Here is a 24,117-nt window from a genome sequence, read left to right as displayed (position 1 = left end):
CCTACCTAATAACTTCTAGTTACCATTACACTTTTCTATTGCCCTGTTTTAACTAAATATTCACTGTACTCCCATTTCTATCAGAAAGCGCCGCTGACAAGGAGACTCCGGAGGTGGAGAACGGGGCTGCCAACAAGCGGAGGCGGGGTGAGCTAGAACTGCAAGCGACTCCAGCAGGCCTAGACTTAATCAGCAGCCTCCCCGATGATATGTTGAGAGTCATCATCTCCCTCCTCCCAATCAAATATGGGGCGCAGACAACCCTCCTTTCCCGGCGGTGGCGCCCCCTATGGAACTCCAGCCCTCTCGACCTCATCGACACCCATGAGCTCTATCATGGCTATCGCAAAAGCTTGGATGCGTTCTCCAAGATCCTCGGCAGTCACCTTGGCCCAACCAAAGGCCTTAGAATGGGCAAGTTCCGTTCTAACAGCAAGGACCGAGCCAAGCTTGACGACTGGTTCCGATCCCCCGCCCTAGATCATCTCGAGGAGCTCACTTTTGATGATGGGCATATGCGGTCGCTGCCAACGCCCGCACTCCGCCTTGCGCCCACGCTCCGCGTCGCCAAGTTCAGGAACTGCCATTTCCCGCCCCTTAATGACGCGCCCGCTCTTATTCTACCACAACTGGAGCATCTCGAGCTCGTCGTCGTCTCCCTCTCAAAGGGTGACATGGAGCGCCTGCTCCGTGGCTGTACTGCACTCGAGTACCTTCTTCTTCAGGCGATCAATGGGTTGAGTACCTTCCACATCACCTCCATGAATCTCCGGACTATTTATGTGTGTTGCTAGTGCGGCAAGAAGACATCACAAAAGGTGGACCACGGTATGGTCATCCAAGACACACCTGCACTTGAGAGATTAATTATAGTTGATCAAGAAGGTCCAACAAGAATTAATGTCAGTTTTGCGCCGAAATTGACAGTGGTGGGCTACTCGTCTGACAAATACTCCGAACTTGTTATTGGATCCACACCCGTTCAGGTACAACAACCGCCTTCTACCTCTCCTTCTACAAATTAACATTTTTTCATGTTTGTTCGTCTGTCATTCAGAAAATGATTCCGACAAGCTTGACCCTGAAACTGCGCACGGTGAAGGTCTTGGCACTAGAATCTATCGGGCCCGACCTGGAGCAAGTTGTTAGTTTCCTGAGATGCTTTCCGTGCCTGGAGAAGCTATATATCGAGGTGATGTTCCTTTCCTGTTAAATGTTAACCATAAGGGACTTCAATTTGTGACACCTTTTTCCAAGTTTACAATGACAATGTACTACGATTTCTGAAGGTTCTTTTGGAGGATTTCAGTACATACATGCCCCCCCCATATTGGTTGCTTGATCCATGTGGTTACATTCAATAAGCATTTCTCCTTTGGATTCATCTGTACTAGTTTTCTTAGGGAACTTTTCATCCACTCCAACCTCTTGTGAAGAAGGCTATGATACGTCTCCGTCATATCTATAATTTTTGATTGTTCCATGCCAATATTCTACAACTTTCATATACTTTTGGCAACTTTTTATACTATTTTTGGGACTAACATATTGATCCAGTGCCCAGTGCCAGTTCCTATTTGTTGCATGTTTATGTTTCACAGAAACTTAATATCAAACGGAGTCCAAACGGGATAAAAACGGACGGAGAATTATTTTGAAATATTTATGATTTTTGGGAAGTAAAATCAACGCGAGACGGTGCCCGAGGGGGCCACGAGGCAGGGGGGCAGGCGCACCCTGGACCCTCGTGGGCACCCCGTAAGGCGGTTGACGCTCTACTTTTGCCGCAAGAAAGCTAATTTTATGAGAAAAATCTGGGCGAAAGATTCAACCCAATCGGAGTTATGGATCTCCGGATATAAAAGAAACGGTGCCAGGGCGGAATCAGAGAGCACAAAAACAGAGAGAGACAGAGAGACAGATCCAATCTCGGAGGGGCTCTCGCCCCTCCCACGCCATGGAGACCATGGACCAGAGGGGAAACCCTTCTCCCATCTAGGGAGAAGGTCAAGGAAGAAGAAGAAGGAGGGGGGCTCTCTCCCCCTCGCTTCCGGTGGCGCGGAACTCCGCCGGGGGCCATCATCATCACCGCGATCTTCACCAACACCTCCGCCATCTTCACCAACATCTCCATCACCTTCCCCCCTCTATCTACAGCGGTCCACTCTCCCGCAACCCGCTGTACCCTCTACTTGAACATGGTTCTTTATGCTTCATATTATTATCCAATGATGTGTTGCCATCCTATGATGTCTGAGTAGATTTTCGTTGTCCTATCGGTGGTTGATGAATTGCTATGATTGATTTAATTTGCTTGTGGTTATGTTGCTGTCCTTTGGTGCCCATCATATGAGCGCGCGCGTGGATCACATCATAGGGTTAGTTGTATATTGATAGGACTATGTATTGGAGGGCAAGAGTGACAGAAGCTTCTACCTAGCATAGAAATTGATGCATACGGGATTGAAGGGGGACCAATATATCTTAATGCTATGGTTGGGTTTTACCTTAATGAACATTAGTAGTTGCGGATGCTTGCTAATAGTTCCAATCATAAGTGCATAGAATTCCAAGTCAGGGATGACATGCTAGCAGTGGCCTCTCCCACATAAAACTTGCTATTGGTCTAGTAAAGTAGTCAATTGCTTAGGGACAATTTCGCGACTCCTACCACCACTTTTCCACACTCGCTATACTAACTTTATTGTGTCTTTATCTAAACAGCCCCTACTTTTTATTTACGTGCTCTTTATTATCTTGCAAACCTATCCGAAAACACCTACAAAGTACTTCTAGTTTCATACTCGTTCTAGGTAAAGCAAACGTCAAGCGTGCGTAGAGTTGTATCGGTGGTCGATAGAACTTGAGGGAATATTTGTTCTACCTTTAGCTCCTCGTTGGGTTCGACACTCTTACTTATCGAAAGAGGCTACAATTGATCCCCTATACTTGTGGGTTATCAAGACCTTTTTCTGGCGCCGTTGCCGGGGAGTCTACCTTTATCACTAAGTAATTTTCATTTGCTGTTCTTACTTGTTCTCTATCTTTAGTTATGGATATGGAACCCGAAATACCAAAAAAAATTAGGTGTACTTGCTGCTCATGGAGATGGGGAACCTCCTAAAACCCTCGATGATCATTATGTGAAAAATATTATGTACCACTTTGATAATCCTGAGAAAACCTCATTCAATTATGTAATGGGAGACACGTTGGATCAACGTGAATACTTTAGGGATTATCGCTTGACTCAAAAAGGCAAACTATTATGAGATCAAATTTATATGTTGCATTGGTATGCTAGGCAACTATGCTTGAGATATGATTATACTTGTTGCTCTAGGATGAAGGCTCCACACCTTCCCTTTTCATGCAAATTTAATGATAATGAAACCTTAGCTTCTTATGCTAATGGTATATATGATTACTATGATGTGGAACAAATAGAAGAATTTTTTGCTTTTAAGGGTGCTTATGAAATTGAATCTTTGTTTGAAAAGTATGAAGCTTTTGATGATGATGTTTATAGGCCTGAAAATTTTGCTATATTGAAATATTGCTATGAGAATTATGAATATAATTCCGATATTGATGCTTTTATTGAGAAAGTCTCCACTGTCCAAGACGAGACTAATATTTTGCAGGAATCTAGCGAAGAAGAATTTGATGAAACTGTGAGCTCATTAGATGAAAAAGATGATGAGGAGAGCGAGGAACAAAAGGGGGAAGAGCGGATTAGCTACCCGTGCCCACCTTCTAATGAGAGTAACTCTTCAACTCATACATTGTTTAATTTCCCTTCATGCTTACCGAAGGATGATTGCTATGATGACTATTATGATCCCATTGATTCTCTTGAAATATCCCTTTTTGATGATGCTTGCTATGCTTGTGGCCAAGATGCCAATATGAATTATGCTTATGGAGATGAACTTGCTATAGTTCCTTATGTTAAACATGAAATTGTTGCTATTGCACCCACGCATGATAGTCCTATTATCTTTTTAAATTCTCCCAACTACACTATATCGGAGAAGTTTACCCTTATTAAGGATTATATTGATGGGTTGCCTTTTACCGTTGCACGTGATGATTTTAATGAATGTAATATGCATGTGCTTGCTGCTCCTACTTGCAATTATTATGAGAGAGGAACTATATCTCCACCTCTCTATGTTTCCAATATGTTAAAATTGCAAGAAACTGCTTATACTATGCATTGGCCTTTACTAGGTGTGCATGAATTGTTCTTTTATGACATGCCGATGCATAGGAAGAGAGTTAGACTTTGTTGTTGCATGATATATGTTACTTTGTGCTCACTACTAAATTACAAATCATTGTTAATTAAAATTGGCTTTGATATACCTTGGGATCCGGGTGGATTCACTACTTGAGCACTATATGCCTAGCTTAATGGCTTTAAAGAAAGCGCTGCCAGGGAGACAACCCGGAAGTTTTAGAGAGTCGTTTATTTCTGTTGAGTGCTTTTATAAAGTTTAAAAACAAAAATAAAATAAAGAGGGGAACCTAAAACTTTTCAAAAAGGAAAGTGAAAGTGAGAAAGACGAGCATTGTTAAAGTGGGAGCTAGCCTTGAACTTTGTTCATGCTCACGGAAACTTTGTGAATCTTGAATACAGAAACTTTCCAACAAAAATAATTATCCCCTTGTACAATTCCATTGTATTATAAAAATAATGTGCCAAGGTTTGCCTTTAGGATGTTTACAATGCTTGTTGGTTTGTGCGGTGCAGGACAGAAACTTTGGCTGTAGTGCGCGATTTTACATTTTTTACTGGAACGTCAAATGGTTCTGAAACTTTTTGCACTGTATTTTTATACAAATTGTTTATTTTTCATAATTTTGGCAGAAGTTTTCAAGTATCAGAAGTATGGTGAATGTTCAGATTATCACAGACTGTTCTGTTTTAGACAGATTCTGTTTTTGATGCATAGGTTGCTTGTTTTGATGAAAGTATCAATTCCTATCAGTGGATTAAGCCATGGAAAAGTTATATTACAGTAGCTCTAATGAAAAAACAAAATATGAATTGGTTTGCAACAGTACTTAGAGTAGTGATTTGCTTTATTATACTAACGGATCTTACCGAGTTTTCTGTTGAAGTTTTGTGTGGATGAAGTGTTCGATGATCGAGAAGGTCTCGATGTGAGAAGAAGGAAGAGAGGCAAGAGCTCAGGCTTGGGGATGCCCGAGGCAGCCCAAGTAAATATTCAAGGATACTCAAGCGTCTAAGCTTGGGGATGCCCCGGAAGGCATCCCCTCTTTCTTCAACAAATATCGGTATGTTTTCGGATTCGTTTCGTTCATGCGATATGTGCAATCTTGGAGCGTCTTTTGCATTTAGTTTTCTTTTTTCTTTTATGCACCATGCTGGTATGAGATAGTCCTTGGTTTAATTATAGAATGCTCATTGCACTTCACTTATATTCTTTGAGTATGGCTTTATAGAATGCTTCATGTGCTTCACTTATATCATTTGAAGTTTGGATTGCCTGTTTCTCTTTACACTGAAAACCGCCATTTGTAGAATGCTCTTTTGCTTCACTTATATTTGTTAGAGCATGGGCATATCTTTTGTAGAAAGAATTAAACTCTCTTGCTTCACTTATATCTATTTAGAGAGATGGCAGGAATTGGTCATTCACATGGTTAGTCATAAAATCCTACATAAAACTTGTAGATCACTGAATATGATGTGTTTGATTCCTTGCAATAGTTTTGCGATATAAAGATGGTGATATTAGAGTCATGCTAGTGGGCAGTTGTGGATTGTAGAAATACTTGTGTTGAGGTTTGTGATTCCCGTAGCATGCACGTATGGTGAACCGTTATGTAACAAAGTCAGAGCATGATTTATTTATTGATTGTCTTCCTTATGAGTGGCGGTTGGGGACGAGCGATGGTCTTTTCCTACCAATCTATCCCCCTAGGGGCATGCGTAGTAGTACTTTGCTTCGAGGGCTAATAAACTATTGCAATAAGTATATGAGTTCTTTATGACTAATGTGAGTCCATGGATTATACGCACTCTCACCCTTCCATCATTGCTAGCCTCTTCGGTACCGTGCATTGCCCTTTCTCACCACGAGAGTTGGTGCCAACTTCGCCGGTGCATCCAAACCCCGTGATACGATACGCTCTATCACACATATGCCTCATTATATCTTCCTCAAAACAGCCACCATACCTACCTATTATGGCATTTTCATAGCCATTCCAAGATATATTGCCATGCAACTTCCATCATCATCATATACATGACTTGAGCATTTATTGGCATATTGCTTTGCATGATCGTAAGATAGCTAGCATGATGTTTTCATGGCTTGTCCGTTTTTTGATGTCATTGCTACACTAGATCATTGCACATCCCGGTACACCGCCGGAGGCATTCATATAGAGTCATATCTTTGTTCTAGTATCGAGTTGTAATATTGAGTTGTAAGTAAATAAAAGTGTGATGATCATCACTATTAGAGCATTGCCCCAGTGAGGAAAGGATGATGGAGACTATGATTCCCCCACAAATCGGGACGAGACCTCGGATGAAAAAAAATAAAAATAAAAGAGAAAGGCCAAAAAAAAGAGAAGGCCCAAAAAAACAAAAACAAAATGAGAGAAAAAGAGAGAAGGGGCAATGTTACTATCCTTTTACCACACTTGTGCTTCAAAGTAGCACCATGTTCATCATGATAGAGAGTCTCTTGAGTTATCACTTTCATATACTAGTGGGAATTTTCATTATAGAACTTGGCTTGAATATTCCAACGATGGGCTTCCTCAAATGCCCTAGCTCTTCATGAGCAAGCAAGTTGGATGCACAGCCACTTAGTTTCAGTTTGAGCTTTCATATACTTATAGCTCTTAGTGCATCCGTTGCATGGCAATCCCTACTCCTCACATTGACATCAATTGATGGGCATCTCCATAGCCCGTTGATTAGCCGCGTCGATGTGACACTTTCTCCTTTTTTGTCTTCTCCACATAACCCCCATCATCATATTCTATTCCACCTATAGTGCTATATCCATGGCTTGCGCTCATGTATTGCGTGAGGGTTGAAAAAGCTGAAGCGCCTTAAAAAGTATGAACCAATTGCTCGGCTTGTCATCGGGGTTGTGCATGATGTGAATATTTTGTGTGGTGAAGATGGAGCATAGCCAAACTATATGATTTTGTAGGGATAACTTTCTTTGGCCTTGTTATTTTGAAAAGACATGATTGCTTTATTAGTAGGCTTGAAGTATTATTGTTTTTATGTCAAATGATATACTATTGCTTTGAATCACTCATGTCTTAATATTTATGCCATGATTAGATACATGATCAAGATTATGCTAGGTAGCATTCCACATCAAAAATTATCTTTTTTATCATTTACCTACTCGAGGACGAGCAGGAATTAAGCTTGGGGATACTGATACGTCTCCGTCGTATCTATAATTTTTGATTGTTCCATGCCAATATTCTACAACTTTCATATACTTTTGGCAACTTTTTATACTATTTTTGGGACTAACATATTGATCCAGTGCCCAGTGCTAGTTCCTGTTTGTTGCATGTTTATGTTTCGCAGAAACCCATATTCAAACGGAGTCCACACGGGATAAAAACGGACGGAGCATTATTTTGGAATATTTATGATTTTTGGGAAGTAAAATCAACGCGAGACGGTGCCCGAGGGGGCCACGAGGCAGGCGGAGCGCCCCAAGGGGACAGGCGCGCCCTGGACCCTCGTGGGCACCCCGTAAGGTGGTTGACGCTCTTCTTTTGCCGCAAGAAAGCTAATTTTATGAGAAAAATCTGGCGAAAGATTCAACCCAACCGGAGTTATGGATCTCCGGATATAAAAGAAATGGTGCCAGGGCAGAATCAGAGAGCGCAGAAACAGAGAGAGAGACAGAGAGACATATCCAATCTCGGAGGGGCTCTCGCCCCTCCCATGCCATGGAGACCATGGACCAGAGGGCAAACCCTTCTCCCATCTAGGGAGAAGGTCAAGGAAGAAGAAGAAGGAGGGGGGCTCTCTCCCCCTCGCTTCCGGTGGCGCTGGAACGCCGCCGGGGGCCATCATCATCACCGCGATCTTCACCAGCACCTCTGCCATCTTCACCAACATCTCCATCACCTCCCCCCCTCTATCTACAACGGTCCACTCTCCGCAACCCGTTGTACCCTCTACTTGAACATGGTGCTTTATGCTTCAAATGATTATCCAATGATGTGTTGCCATCCTATGATGTCTGATTAGATTTTCGTTGTCCTATCAGCGGTTGATGAATTGCTATGATTGATTTAATTTGCTTGTGGTTATGTTGTTGTCCTTTGGTAACCATCATATGAGCGCGCGCGTGGATCACACCATAGGGTTAGTTGTATATTGATAGGACTATGTATTGGAGGGCAAGAGTGACAGAAGCTTCTACCTAGCATAGAAATTGATGCATACGGGATTGAAGGGGGACCAATATATCTTAATGCTATGGTTGGGTTTTACCTTAATGAACGTTAGTAGTTGCGGATGCTTGCTAATAGTTCCCATCATAAGTGCATAGAATTCCAAGTCAGGGATGACATGCTAGCAGTGGCCTCCCACATAAAACTTGCTATCGGTCTAGTAAAGTGGTCAATTTCTTAGGGACAATTTCGCGACTCCTACCACCACTTTTCCACACTCGCTATACTAACTTTATTGTGTCTATATCTAAACAGCCCCTACTTTTTATTTACGTGCTCTTTATTATCTTGCAAACCTATCCGAAAACACCTACAAAGTACTTCTAGTTTCATACTCGTTCTAGGTAAAGCAAACGTCAAGCCTGCGTAGAGTTGTATCGGTGGTCGATAGAACTTGAGGGAATATTTGTTCTACCTTTAGCTCCTCGTTGGGTTCGACACTCTTACTTATCGAAAGAGGTTACAATTGATCCCCTATACTTGTGGGTTATCAGGCGACATTTTTCTAGAATGTAATCAAATGCCCATGTTAATCATGTCAGATCGAAGATGGCATGTTAGTGCATTTCACAAATCCTGCAAACCAAATAGCTAGGCCTGTAGTAATGTTCAAAACTGCATGTAGGCACTAACATGTTTTCTTCTTTTGCAGATAAGATTAGGCCCAGTGGTGGATAAGGTGATACAATATAACAATCACATCGAATGCCTAGATCTGCATCTTTCAGAAATTACTTTGAACTCCTACCGAGGGACCTTACCGGAGATTATATTCACCAGGTTCTTTGTTCTCAGAGCAAGGGTGCTGAAGGAAATGAGGTTTCCCTACATTTATTTCGAAAAAATGAATGGTCTGTTGATCAGCACCGGCGCCTGCGGCAGAATGGAGTAGGCTCCAAAAATGCTGAATTTCATTTTGGAACTTCAAATGACAGAGTAATCGGAAGTCATCGGGTGAACCCCATACATGACTTCTCATTGGCTGACCCCTTTGCAAAAATTGTGAGGTTTCGAAGCCAGACATAGAAGCGGTGATATTAGTTTGAACCTCTCTGATATCCATGTTCAGCGCATCAGCGCGAGCGTTTGCAGCTAATGAGCTGAATTTCATTTCTAATATCAGTTTTGAAAGGACATGCGGTGCCCCCATGTGTGGTTTTGGTAATTGATGACATTCTCTATGGACTAATGGTTGCATTGAGTTATATTTGAAGGATTTTTCCATATGCATTTCTTGAAGTCCATGTGTTGGTTTCAAGGAGTTTATGTGTTGACCAAGCTGCTATTAAGGAATTATCCAAAGATTGGTCATGTGAGTGTTGAGCTTATTGCAACCATGTCTTGAAGAAGAAGATTGTGTGATCATTCATGTTTACCTTCAAGACATCATCCAAACGAAGAGAGTTGGAAAGATTCAAGGTTGATCAAGACTAAGTCAAGAGTGAATCAAGTTGATCAACTCACAAAGCGTAAAAGATGTACCGAGAGGGATCAAGTGATCCCATGGTATGGTAAGCATTGTCCATTGCACTTTGTGTACTAACCCATGGTCTATGTGAGAGTTCTATGTGGGGTTAGGTACGTGTCCATGGGCTTGCGTCAAGAGGAAGATATCATACAACCCATGGAAAGGATGACATCAAGTGGTGATCGTCATCAAGATTGCCGTGTGCAAGTTCAGGTGGAGCATCACGAAGAGATCAAGTTCTTGAATCTTTCCATCCATTGTCGTGTCAATGGACTTGTGAAGATGTTCCGAAGAGTGGCTCACCCATAGTGGAGTATGGGGGAGCAATCATCTAGTCTCCATCGACCCAACGCAATCAAGAAAGGTGGTCCATCTTAAGGTGGACAAGATCGTCATCATCTAGCTCAAGTGGATCATGTGCAAGGCAAAGGTTTGCCCTTGATAGGTTTTCTATTTTACTGGTCTCATGGTGGTAGTTGGGAGACCGGGTTATAGGATCGTTTGCCGTACTATCAATGGGGGCTCTCAAGTTGGTAGCTTGATCGTATCGTTAGTAGAGAGCTCAAACCATTGCATCCTTGCATCATGTGTCTTGGTTCTTGTTTGTTTCTCTTTGTGAGTCTTAGACCTTATGTTCATCTTGATGACAATCTCGAGTTCATCAAAAACAGAGTTCACATGCCTCTTCTATTGCGTTTTCGGTGTTGTAGTTTTTTTCGGTCTTATTCGAGGAAGGGTTCTCACCATTTTCTCTTGGGCCTTTTCTAATTTGCTTCTTATTGTTATTTCTATCAAGATTGTGTTAGCCCTTGTCACTAGCTTTCCAACAAACTTGGTTTCGTCGAATTCGGAGTCCGTTTGCAGAAGTTGTGGTAGTTTTGGTGTTATGAAAAGGTTGCAGCGGTACTACCGCGGATAGGAGCGGATGTAATTTTTTACTACCGCTCTTGGGAGCGGTACTACCGCTTGGAGCGGTACTACCGCGACTACTTCCGTGGCTACTTCCGCTCCGGACCAAAAACTCGTCACAAGTCCAGCGGTGGTAGGCACGGATGTATTTTTTAGTACCGCTCGCAAGCAGTAGTACCGCTAACCTTAGCGGTAGTACCGCTACCCCTAGCGGTAGTACCGTGAGGACGAGCGGTAGTACCGCTCTGTGCGGGCTGTGAGCTTAACGGTTGGATTTTTCCCCACCTATAAAAGGGGGTCTTCTTCCCCAATGAACCTTATCCTTTGAGCTCGTGTTCTTCCCCCATTGTTGACCTTATTCGAGCTTGCTAACTCTCAATCCCTCCATGGATTCTTGCTAGTTTTTGAGGGAAAAGAGAGAGGAGATCTAGATCCACATTTCCACCAATCACATTCTCCTCTATGTGAGGGGAACCCCTTGGATCTAGATCTTGGAGTTCTTGGTGTTCTCCTTCTTGTTCTTCCTCTCATTTTCCTCCCTAGCATTAGTTGCTTCGGTGGGATTTGAGAGAGAAGGACTTCGGCACTCCGTGTGCCCTTGCCATTGCATTTGGTGCATCGGTTTGAGTTCTCCACGGTGATACGTGGAAGTTACAAGTTGAGAAGCTTATTACTCTTGGGTGCTTGGTACCCTTGAGCTTGTTCCACTGGGGTGCTTGGGCGCCCTAGACGGTTGGTGGTGTTCGGAGCTCAATCATTGTGGTGTAAAGCTCCGGCCAAGCGTCGGGGTCTCCAATTAGGTTGTGGAGATCGCCCCGAGCAATTTGGCGGGTACCGGTGACCGCCCCCAAGGGTTGCCAAAGTGTACGGGTTCGGTGACCGCCCCCAAGGGTTGCCATTTGTACGGGTTCGGTGACCGCCCTCAAGGGTCCCTTAGTGGAATCAGAGCATCACTAGTGCAGAACAGGCCTTTATCACCGGTTCGTAAGGGCCTTTAGTGCCGGTTCTGCAACCGGCACTATGGAGTGGAGACTAAAGGCCCCCCCTAACTACCGGTTCGGCACGAACCGGCGCTGAAGTGCCACCACGTGGCACGAGCCAGGCCCAGTTGCTGGTAGACCATTAGTACCGGTTGGTAGCACCAACCGGTACTAAATGTTTGGGGGGGGGGTTTGGTTTTAATTTTTATTTTTCCATTAATTTTGTGTTTTCCATTTAATTCTTTTTTGTTTGCCGGTATTTTATGATACTACATATTGTACACGTTATGCATATATATAAATAGATTTTCTCGTAGAACCGATCATATATATATATAATCGAATGTCTCACAACCACCATTAATTATTCACACATACACATGTATATATATATATACAATTTCTCCCACATGTTGCCTTGGTGCCTCCGGAGCACGATGACAAGTGGTTCATGGGGGCGGTAGCGGGTAATAGTATTCTCCTTTGGGATCTATGACCTGGTCGAGCAAAAATCTCGCTATTTCCTCTTGAAGTGCTCGTATGCGCTCCTCTGATAGGAGCTTGTCCCGCACCTCTTTGAACTGCTAAGAAGGAGATCAATATGCATGTGTATTAGTTGTGTGACTAGATATCGACAATCATGTAAGATTTGTGAATAGTGTTCTGGCAAACGTACCCAGTCCTGTCTATCAGATCTGCTCCTTTCGGACGCCATCATGCGAATGTTCTCGCAAACGTAGTATGCACACACTTTAGTCCCTGGCGCCTGCTTCAGGGCTTTTACGACAATAGAATTTAATTAGATAATAATTAATCAAGCATGTTAATTAATTAATGGTATTGAAACAAGAATTAAAGAGATGGTAGCTAGCTAGCTAGTACTACTTAATTAGTTACCTTGGGTCGATACCAACATAGCTTTTGTCGCCATTTTACTGGAGTCACCTTGATGTACTTTGCCCAAGCCCTGCCCGCCGGCAAAGAAAATTAATAAAGGGGTTATTAAAAATAGTTCATATCAGGAAATGACGAACTAAATAGGCCGAGATATAGTTAATAATGATTGAAATAACCTGTCGACTATCCCCTTCACGATGTTGTAGTCACTATTTTTTTTTAAGTAGTGAGTCCAGTACTTCAACTTTTCCTTCGTCAACTTTAATGTCTAACAAGATCCAGTGGAAGCTGCATGCGCATACGTTTGCATGTATAAATTAAGCGGGCATGTGCATAACACTAATCAACTATAACCCTAAACCCTATACACTTATTAACATCTAGCTAGTAAGCAAAAACAGAATTTGTAGTACAAGACAATGTGACTCACTCGAAGTTGTAAGGAAGTAGTATATCTTCATTGCTATTGAGGCGCTTCAAGAACTCTAGCATGCATTTCTCTACATCTTGTCTACACCATTCCAATTTCCATGTGTATTCATTAACGGTATTTGGGTCAATGAACCCAATGCCATAGCGTCCAGATTTTTTCATTTCATACATCTTCATCCTGCATAATACCACAGAAAAGAAATATAGTGAGGATATAAAATTACAGGTAATTAATGATCAATCAATGAGCACTAGAGCTAGCTTGAGACTTAAATTACAGAAAGAAATCACTTACAGACAATAGCAACTGACGATAGATTTGTTGAGTGCATCTTGATTGAATAACTGAAATAGTTCTGAATACTCAATGGCCAGAGCTTTCTTATGGAAGTAATGATCTTCCTCGACTTGCACCATGAGGGACTCTTGATTGGAAATCTTGGTAATTTTCATGTACCAATCATGCAATTCATACATTCTCGTTGGGAGGTTCTTGACCTCCTCGGGCTCGACCAAAGGTTGGCCCCGGACATATTTCCATTTTATTTCCTCCTCTCTAAGCGGAGGCATGGGATCGATCTTGAGGAGTTGTCCAACAGTGATCTTGAGCATTTCAGCCTGCATTATATGCTCCTCGGTTATTACCACATCGCCCAGCTCGGGAACGTAAACGGTTTGCCCACAATAATATTGGGCGCGCGTACTCTCATGTGTTGTTAGCACAACAAGCGGGGGGGGGGGGGGTCGATTGCGCCGCCTGTTCTCCCAGCTGGGGAACGGTTTTCCCGCATTTTTTGACAGCTGCTTGTTGGCTCGAGCTCGAGCTCGCTTGTTTCTATAGTCGTGCTCGATGTGCCTTCTTGATTTGGCGCTCATAGTCTGAGTCAACAGCCTTGGGAGCTGGTGGTCTAGCCATACGAATGAAGTGGTCAATCTTTTCCTCAGGCACTTTCTCCCTCGGCGGCGTTGCCGGTTTCGGTCGAAAATGAGCGTCCACTTCGGCCCACACTATTGCATCATTTTGCTCCTCGGTCATGTTGTAAGGCCTCTGAGGAAGAGGAGCGAGGCTGCTTGGACCATATTTATAACGCTTGTCTCCGCCTGTACTTTCTGTACTACCTCGACTCGTACCGCTATGCACCATAGCTGCGGCGTGTCTCTTCTGCGATTGCTTAGGCGGCGGAGATGGCTGACGTGGCTTAGTTGGAGCAGGAGGAGTGGCCTGACGCTGGGCCGGACTTGAAGCAGGAGGTGTGGCCTGACACGGTGTCAGACTTGAAGCAGGAGGTGTGGCCTGACGCTGTGCCGGACATGAAGCAGGAGGTGTGGCCTGACACGGTGGCGGACCTGGAGGAGCGGGAGTCTGCTGACACAGTGGCGGACTTCGAGGAGGAGTCGGCAGACGCGGTGTCGGTGCACTTCGAAAGATGATGCAATCCTTTTTCCATAGGATGAAACGATGTATGGCCTCTCCCAGTGTTTGCTCGTCGTCACCTCCAGGAATGTCAAGCTCTAGCCCCAAATATGGGCCCACCACCTCATCAACGAAGACACGAGCATAGCCCTCTGGAATTGGGGCGCAATGGAAGGTTGCTTTGGGGGTAATTATAAAAGCAACGGCGTTCGCCACCTTCATGGATATGTTCTTCATTTTGTAGTGTAGCTCACAGTTAGTGTTCTCTATGATGTCATCCATAGGGTATGTATCCAGCAGTGCATCGCCCGGGGCGGAACCAACGCTGCTTCTCGGCATGGATGGGACGGTGCTATCCAATGCTGGATGATCATCCGCTTGCTGTTGCCGCTGCTGAGACCCCCTTTCCTGGCTAAGTCAGTCGATCTGCTGCTGCTGCTGCTGGAATTTGAGTGCCAAGTCCACGTGCCTTGCTTCTAGGACTTGAAGGCGTTCCGCGTCCTGCTTCCTCTGCTCCTCCTCCAGCTTCCTCTTCTTCTCCTCCTCCATCTTCTTTCTTGCACGGGTCCTGTAGTCGTCGTTCCATTCCGAAAAGCCCTCATACCAAGGAATAACGCCCTTGCCTCGTGTTCTTCCCGGGTGTTCAGGATTTCCCAGGGCGCGCGTAAGCTCGTCGTTCTCTCTGTTGGGCGTGAACACCCCCTTTCGAGCATCTTATATTGCGTCAAGTACCTTTTGTTCTGCTCCGTTTAGACTTGCCTTCTTCGAAACCAAGCCTGTCTTCGGGTCCAACGCCCCCCATGCGCTAGAACCAAGTTCTGCACCTGGGGGGCCAGCTCCTAGTAACCGGAGTGACCCCTGCATCCTCCATCTCTTGCTCAGACTTATCCCACTTAGGCATTGCCACCGCGTAGCCACCTGGACCCAGCCTATGGAACTGCGTCTTTTTTGCGGCATTGGCCTTGTTTTTTCTCGACCGTTCCTTAGATAATTCTGATTCCTTGAATTTCACGAAAGCGGGCCAGTGTTCTCTTTGCTTCTCCAGTGTTCCCTTGAATACTGGAGTCTTCCTTTCTGCAGCGAGGTAGTTGGCCCATACAGTTTTCTTGTGGGTGTTGAATGCAATTGCCATCTTCTTAAGAGCAGCGTCCTTGACTTTCTGCACATCTGCATCTGTGAAATAATCTGGTAGGGTGAAATGTTCCATCAGAGATTCCCAAAGAATTTTTTTTGCTCTGTCGTCGACCCAAGTAACATCTGGGCGTTTAGTTTTTGGCTCTTTCCATTCTTGAATGGAGATCGGGAGTTGGTCCTTCACAAGAACTCCGCACTGACGAACGAACTTGCTCACAATGTTCTTAGGCGTGAGGGGTTTGCCACTAGCTTTGATGGAATCAATGTTGTACTTTACACCCTCCTTCAACTTTTTGCTCGGGCCGCGCTTTGTCCTGCTGTCTGTAGAAGCAGATTTGCTCGATCCGGAGGGCTGAAAGAAGAAAGATCGATTCGTTAATATATCTTCAAATAAAAAAACATGTGATGATCACTAGATGCCTGCTTATATAAATATACCGCGCCGGTAGTCTTTGTTATTTCAAGATCAACATTGTATTCGTCATCATAATCATTCTCTGCGTCATCATAATCATAATCATAGTTCATGACTTCATGAGCTCGGTCGTCGAGATCGAATATCTTATCATCGCCCTCCCCGGTATTGTTCAGATATTGGGAGCCGTCATTTGCTTCATTCAGATCACCTGGCCTGCTAGGGCTGCGTATGATCTCGAACAGGGCCTCTTCTCCCTCTCTGCCGGTATTGTCCGCCATAGCTTTTATTTAACTAATACAGAAGAAATATAAAACAATTAAGTATTCAAATTACAATGCATGGATGAAATCAATAAGGAAAAACTGAATCATATAGTACATAATATGCATCGTCTCGAATAATATATAATCTCGAATACATCGTCTCGAATAATATATAATCTCGAATACATCGTCTCGAATAATATATAATCTCGAATACATCGTCTCGAATAATATATAATCTCGAATACATCACTGGCTAGGTAGCTAATAAAGATCGAATACTATAGAAGAATCTAGGCCACTCGCGGTTCCTGGGGAGCGGGCGGTGGACACCCAAAGACAAGGAACCATCACAGGATCATATCTCAGGTCATCTGCCCAAAGAACCTGCCAGGTATTGGAGAACCTGACGTCCATAGCAGCCATGTAGCGATGGACGTGCTCGTCCTCCTCCCTGACACGATGACGCACCACCTCCGGTGGGGCCGGCTCCCTCTGCACCGAATGTGGCCCACGCGAACGCCACCAAAGGAGATCAGGATCGACGACGTGACCCGAGGTCGGGTTCCTCACCAAGCGGCGCGCCCCTCCAGGTAGCACCTCCCAGTGCCAGCCCGGCGGAGCCCAATCCCGGACATGGGTCAGCCAGACGTCGTCGCGAACGGGTCGACGGCGAGGATGCGGGCCGGGCATCGTCGAGAACAAATACTATATGCCCGCAAAAAGTAACATTTTTAAATGATTGCATTGTGATAACTAAAATTCTATATGCAAATTCTAACAATTTGACATTAATCTAATTCATCTAACTAAAACTAATTCTTAAATTTTGTAACATTTCTATATATATAACTAATATTTATATAACATTCCTAATATTTCTATAACTAAAAAACAGAAAAATTGCTAACATTTCTATAAATGTTTCTATAACTTAAAAACAGAAAAATTTATAACATTTCTATATAACTAACATTTGTATAACATTTCTAATATTTCTATAACTAAAAAACAGAAAAATTGCTAACATTTCTATAAATATTTCTATAACTTAAAAATAGAAAAATTTATAACATTTCTATATAACTAACATTTCTATGACATTTCTAATATTTCTATAACTAAAAAACAGAAAAATTTCTAACATTTCTAATAATATTTCTATAACTAAAAAAAAATTCTAACATTTCTATAAATATTTCTATAACTAAAAACATAAAAATTACTAACAATTTTACAACTAATTAACAATGTGTGTGTGTGTGTGGACATGGCGGCCGGGGCAGGCGCTCACCGGCGAGGCGAGGCGATGGGGGGGCGGCGACGGGGACGGCGACGGGCGGCGATGACGCGGATGGCGACGATGGGGACGGGGACGGGGCGGCGATGACGGGGACGGGGACGGCCGGGGCGGCGACGACGGGGACGGGGCGGCGACGGGGACGGGGCGGCGACGGGGGCGTCGACGAGGGGTGGCGACGGGGGCGTCGACGGGGGCAGCGACGGGGGCGGCGACGGGGGGCGGCGGGCGACGGGGCAGAGAAGAAGAAGCAGATGAAAACTGACAAAATTTCTTAGTGCTGCTTATATAGGATGGGCCTTTAGTACCGGTTGGAGCCACCAACCGGTACTAAAGGTCAAATTTGGCCAGCCCAAGCGGCGGGAAGCGTACCCCTTTAGTACCGGGTGGTGGCACCAACCGGTACTAAAGACCCCCCCTTTAGTACCTGTTGGAACCACCACCCGGTACTAAAGGGTGTGCGCTGCCAGGCGAGGGGCGCAGAAGTTTAGTCCCACCTCGCTAGTTGAGGAGCGCCAGGACCAGTTTATAAGCCCCGACGCGGGCACTGCATTGAGCTCCTCTCAATAGCAGGCCTTCTGGGCCTACCTCTCCTACTCTGCCTGTGGGCCTACTGGGCTTGCGGGCCTGCATCCTGGCCCAACTACAGGTTGGGTTTCTAGTCGTATGCAGGCCGCTCTGGCCCAGTAGGTGGGCTTTTTTATTTTCTTATTTTTTTTGCTTTATTTATTTTTGCTTTATTTATTTTTGAGTTGTTTTTTGCTGTATTTAGAGTTTCTTTGGGAATATTTTTGCTTTAGGTACAAAAAATTACGAACTTTCTGTTAGTGCCGGTAGTTTACAAATTTGAATAGTTTACATTTTGAATTATTTGAAATTTGTGTGAATAACTTAACTTTGAAAATAGATTTTCCGTGATTCTTTTTTCTTATGTTTAATATTAGTGTGTTTTATCATTATATTCAATTTGGTAATGCTTAGGTTATTTAAAAAATGAAATCCCTTTGTAACGGATGAGTTTTCGTCCGAAACCCTGATACTTCGAAAGAGTTTGTCCATTTTATACACGAAGTGCATCCAGTTTTTGCGGTAACCCTCTCTACTTTTTTGCACATGCTATGTGGGTGAAATTATGATACCATGCCAACTTTCAACCTTTTCTGATTTCATTTGAAATGCTTTTCAATTTCAGGGTCATTTAGCTGAAAAAATCAGTAAATGCATGAAAGAATTTGTTTGCACATAAAATTTCTTCGCGTTTCAAATGCAAAAACACATAACTACCCTAACTATTACAGAGATTCCCTCCTGGGTGTGAAACACAGAAGAAATTGATGATAGTGAAGCCGATCACATCCCAGATCTTTGGGTGTGAAACTTTTTCTTCGCGTATGTCCCTTTGCGCCGTAGACATGGAAAATCTTCATCATTTAACTGGATGCTCGGGTCAATATTCACTGTGAATGGAGCAATTTCATCAAACTTTTCATAATCTTCTGACATGTCTGTCTTGTCATCCACTCCCACGATGTTTCTCTTCCTAGAAAGAACTATGTGGCGCTGTGGCTCATCGTATGATGCATTCGCTTCCTTATCTTTTCTTTTTCTTGGCTTGGTAGACATATCCTTCACATAGAAAACCCGTGCCACATCATTAGCTAGGATGAATGGTTCGTCTGCATACGCAAGCTTGTTGAGATCCACTGTTGTCATTCCATACTGCGGGTCTTTCGTTACCCCATATCGTGTCATATTGACCCATTTGCACCGAAACAAAGGGACCTTCAAATCACGTCCATAGTCAAGTTCCCATATCTCCTCTATGTAACCATAATATGTTTCCTTTCCCGTCTTGGTTGTTGCATCAAAGCGGACACCACTGTTTTGGTTGGTGCTCTTCTTATCTTGGGCGATCGTGTAAAATGTATTACCATTTATCTCGTACCCTTTGAAAGTCATTATATTCGAAGATGGTAACTGGGACAGCGAGTACATGTCATCTTCAATAGAGGCGTCATGCATGGTACGTGTCTGCAACCAGCCGGCGAAACTCCTGGTTTGTTCACGTGTAATCCAGTCATCAGACCGCTCTGGGTGTTTGGAGCGTAGAAAATTCTTGTGTTCGTCCATATACGGAGCCACCAAGGCGGAATTCTGTATAACTGGGTAGTGTGATTCAGTGAGAGAATGTCCGTCCATACATATTTTTTGATTCCCTCCTAGCGTGCCTTTTCCATCCAGTCTGCCCTTATGCCGCGATTCAGGAACACCAATCGGCTTAAGGTCAGGAATAAAGTCAATACAAAACTCAATGACCTCCTCATTTTCATGGCCCTTGGAGATGCTTCCTTCTGGCCTAGCACGGTTATGAACATATTTCTTTAAGACTCCCATGAATCTCTCAAAGGGGAACATATTGTGTAGAAATACAGGACCCAAAACGCTAATCTCTTCGCATAGGTGAACTAGGACGTGTGTCATGATGTTGAAGAAGGATGGTGGGAACACCAACTCGAAACTGACAAGACATTGCACCAAATCATTCTCTAACCTTGGTATGATTTCTGGATCGATTACCTTCTGAGAGATTGCATTGAGGAATGCACATAGCTTCACAATGGCTAATCGAACGTTATCCGGTAGAAGCCCCCTCAATGCAACCGGAAGCAGTTGCGTCATAATCACGTGGCAGTCATGAGACTTTAGGTTCTGGAACTTTTTCTCTGCCATGTTTATTATTCCCTTTATATTTGACGAGAAGCCAGACGGTACCTTAATACTAAGAAGGCATTCAAAGAAGATTTCCTTCTCTTCTTTGGTAAGAGCGTAGCTGGCATGACCTTGATGTATGCCGTCTTTTCCATGCATACGTTGCTGGTCCTCCCGTGCCTTAGGTGTATCTTTTGTCTTCCCATACACGCCCAAGAAGCCAAGCAGGGTCACGCAAAGATTCTTCATCACGTGCATCACGTCGATTGGAGAGCGGACCTCTAGATCTTTCCAATAGGGCAGGTCCCAAAATATAGATTTCTTCTTCCACATGGGTGTGCGTCCGTCAGCGTCATTTGGAACAGGTTGTCCGCCATGACCCTTTCCAAAGACAACCTTCAAATCCTTGACCATATCATGTACATCAGCACCAGTACGGTGGCAAGGCTTCGTCCGGTGATCCGCCTCACCTTTGAAACGCTTGCCTTTGTTTCTTACGGGATGCCTGCTCGGAAGAAATCGACGATGTCCCAGGTACACATTCTTCCTACAATTGTCCAAATATATACTGTCGGTATCATCCAAACAGTGCTTGCATGCGTGGTATCCCTTGTTTGTCTGTCCTGAAAGGTTACTGAGAGCAGGCCAATCATTGATGGTCACGAACAGCAAGGCTTTTAGGTCAAATTCTTCCCCCATGTGCTCATCCCACGCACGTACACCTGTTCCATTCCACAGCTGTAAGAGTTCTTCAACTAATGGCCTTAGGTACACATCAATGTCGTTGCCGGGTTGCTTAGGGCCTTGGATGAGCACTGGCATCATAATGAACTTCCGCTTCATGCACAACCAAGGAGGAAGGTTATACAAACATAGAGTCACAGGCCAGGTGCTATGGTTGCTGCTCTGCTCCCCAAAAGGATTAATGCCATCTGCGCTTAGACCAAACCATATGTTCCTTCCGTCATCTGCAAACTCCTTCCCGTACTTTCTCTCAATTTTTCTCCACTGCGACCCGTCAGCGGGTACTCTCAACTTTCCGTCTTTCTTACGGACTTCTCTGTGCCATCACATCGCCTTGGCATGCTCTTTGTTTTGGAACAAACGTTTCAACCATGGTATTATAGGAGCATACCACATCACCTTGGCAGGAATCTTCTTCCTGGGGCGCTCGCCCTCAACATCACCAGGGTCATCGCGCCTGATCTTATAGCGCAATGCACCGCATACCGGGCAAGTGTTCAAATCCTCGTACTCACCGCGGTAGAGGATGCATTCATTAGGGCATGCATGTATCTTCTGCACCTCTAACCCTAGAGGGCAGACAGCCTTCTTTGCTTCGTACGTACTCTCGGGCAATTCGTTGTCCTTTGGAAGCATATTCTTTATCATTACCAGCAACTTTCCAAATCCCTTGTCAGATACACCATTCTCTGCCTTCCATTGCAGCAATTCCAGTGTGGTGCCCAACTTTTTCTTGTCAGCTTCACAATTCGGGTACAACAATTTCTTGTGATCCTCTAACATGCGCTTCAACTTCTTCTTCTCCAAATCACTTGCGCAGTTTCTCTTTGCATCGGCAATGGCCCGAGCTAGATCATCAGCGGGCTCATCTGATGCCTCTTCTTCAGCTTCTTCCCGCATTGCCGGCTCAGCTTCTTCCCCCATTGTTGTATCATCGTATTCAGGGAACCCTAGTCGTCGTCCTCTTCTTCTTCATTGTCCTCCATCATAACCCCTCTTTCTCCGTGCTTGGTCCAAACATTATAGTGGGGCATGAAACCGGACTTAAACAGGTGGACGTGAATGGTTCTTGACGTAGAGTAATTGTGATCATTCTTACAGACTAAACATGGACAAGGCATAAAACCATCCGCCCGCTTGTTTGCCTCAGCCGCAAGCAGAAAAGTTTGCACGCCATTAATGAACTCGGGAGAGCATCGGTCATCGTACATCCATTGTCGGCTCATCTTCATTACACAACACCGAATAGACCAAATTAATACAAGTTCATACATAAAGTTCATACAAGACGTAAAAGCAACAAACAAATAACTCTCTAAGTAAAGAATTTAAATGCAACAACAAATGCGATCAAGATCGCAACTAAGTTAACAATTGATCCAACAGCATAATGATACCAACCCTCACTATCAATGGCATATTTTCTAATCTTTCTAATCTTCAAGCGCATTTTCTCCATCTTGATCTTGTGATCATCGACGACATCGGCAACATGCAACTCCAATTCCATCTTCTCCCCCTCAATTCTTTTCAATTTTTCTTTCAAATACTCATTTTCTCTTTCAACAAAATTTAATCTCTCGACAATAGGGTCGGTTCGAATTTCCGGTTCACAAACCTCCTAGACAAAAATATCTATGTCAACTTGATGGGCATAATTTGTCATAAACACGAAATGCAACAACTAGTTTTAAAAGAGAATATACCACATCCGAATCATAACAAGGACGAGGGCCGACGGGGATGGATATCAAAACCATGGCACTATGTATAACAAACAACGTACGGGTAAGATAATTATACGAGTCACCACAAGGTGGTGCCGGCGACGGAACGGTGCGGGCGATCGACTGTGGTTACGACGGAGATTTAGAAGGCACTAAGTAAACCACACCTACATATGCAAACTAAGTGTTAGTTTTGACCACAAATTGCATATAAATCAAATACTAGCACATATATTTTCTACCAAATTACTTAACTCATAAATTAATCACTATACAAAGCATTGCAAGAGCTAATCTAGCAATGAGAGATGAAAGGACAAAGTTGCTAACCTTTATGATCATTTGAATGGATGGGGGCCTTCAAATCTTGACAAATTTTGGGCAAAATGTGTGATGAGCTCGAGAGGAAGAGTGGAAGAACAGAGAGGAGAGGGGAAAGGGGAAGAACAAAGCGAGCTCGGGTGGACGAAGGGTTTATGTACGACGACCTTTAGCACTAGTTCGTGCCACGAACCGGTACTAAAGGTGCTGGAGGGGCCCCGGACTGACAACATCCTGCCACCACTCACTTTAGTACCGGTCCATGGCACGAACCGGTGCTAAAGGTCGTCCACGAACCGGTACTAATGAAAGCGGCTGGCTAGCCGTTGGAACCGGCACTAATGCACACATTAGTGCTGGCTCAAAAGCAAACCGGCACTAATGTGCTTGACATTTGACCCTTTTTCTACTAGTGCATCTTGCATTGTGCGAGGGCGTGAGGAGATTACGGTGGCCCTAGTGGCTTCTTGGGGAGCATCGTGCCTCCACACCGCTCCAAACGGAGATTAGCATTCGCAAGGGTGTGAACTTCGGGATACATCGTCGTCTCCGCGTGCCTCGGTTATCGCTTACCCGAGCCATTTACTTATGCACTTTACTTTGTGATAGCCATATTGTTTCTTGTCATATATCTTGCTATCACCTAAGTAGTTTTTCTTGCTTAGCCTAAGTTGTTGGTGCACATAGGTGAGCCTAGTTGTTGTAGGTTTTGTGCTTGACAAATTAACCGCTAGGTTTATTCTGCATTTGTTCAAGCCTCAACCGTAATTATTTTAAAATGCCTATTCACCCCCTCTAGGCGACATCCACGATCTTTCAATTGGTATTAGAGCCTCATCTCTCGTGTTTATGCTTAACCGCCTAGAGAGTAAAGATGTCGACTAGGGGATTAGGATTCTCTGACACTCTTAGTTTCAATG

At 44.0% G+C, this 24,117-nt stretch overlaps 1 long non-coding RNA gene across 1 annotated transcript; it reads right to left on the bottom strand.

The window, feature by feature from the left end:
• Positions 1-22,478: 22,478 nt before the first annotated feature.
• Positions 22,479-23,242, bottom strand: LOC141026495 (uncharacterized). Its single transcript, XR_012188707.1, has 3 exons — positions 22,960-23,242; positions 22,856-22,913; positions 22,479-22,770 (listed from the first exon to the last, which is right to left on the bottom strand). It is a non-coding gene; the product is annotated as an uncharacterized lncRNA (long non-coding RNA).
• Between the last annotated feature and the right edge of the window lie 875 nt (positions 23,243-24,117).

The sequence above is a fragment of the Aegilops tauschii genome, chromosome 7, assembly GCF_002575655.3.
Source record: "Aegilops tauschii subsp. strangulata cultivar AL8/78 chromosome 7, Aet v6.0, whole genome shotgun sequence".
Classification (NCBI taxonomy): domain Eukaryota; kingdom Viridiplantae; phylum Streptophyta; class Magnoliopsida; order Poales; family Poaceae; genus Aegilops; species Aegilops tauschii.
This window is presented reverse-complemented; position numbering and strand designations above follow the sequence as displayed.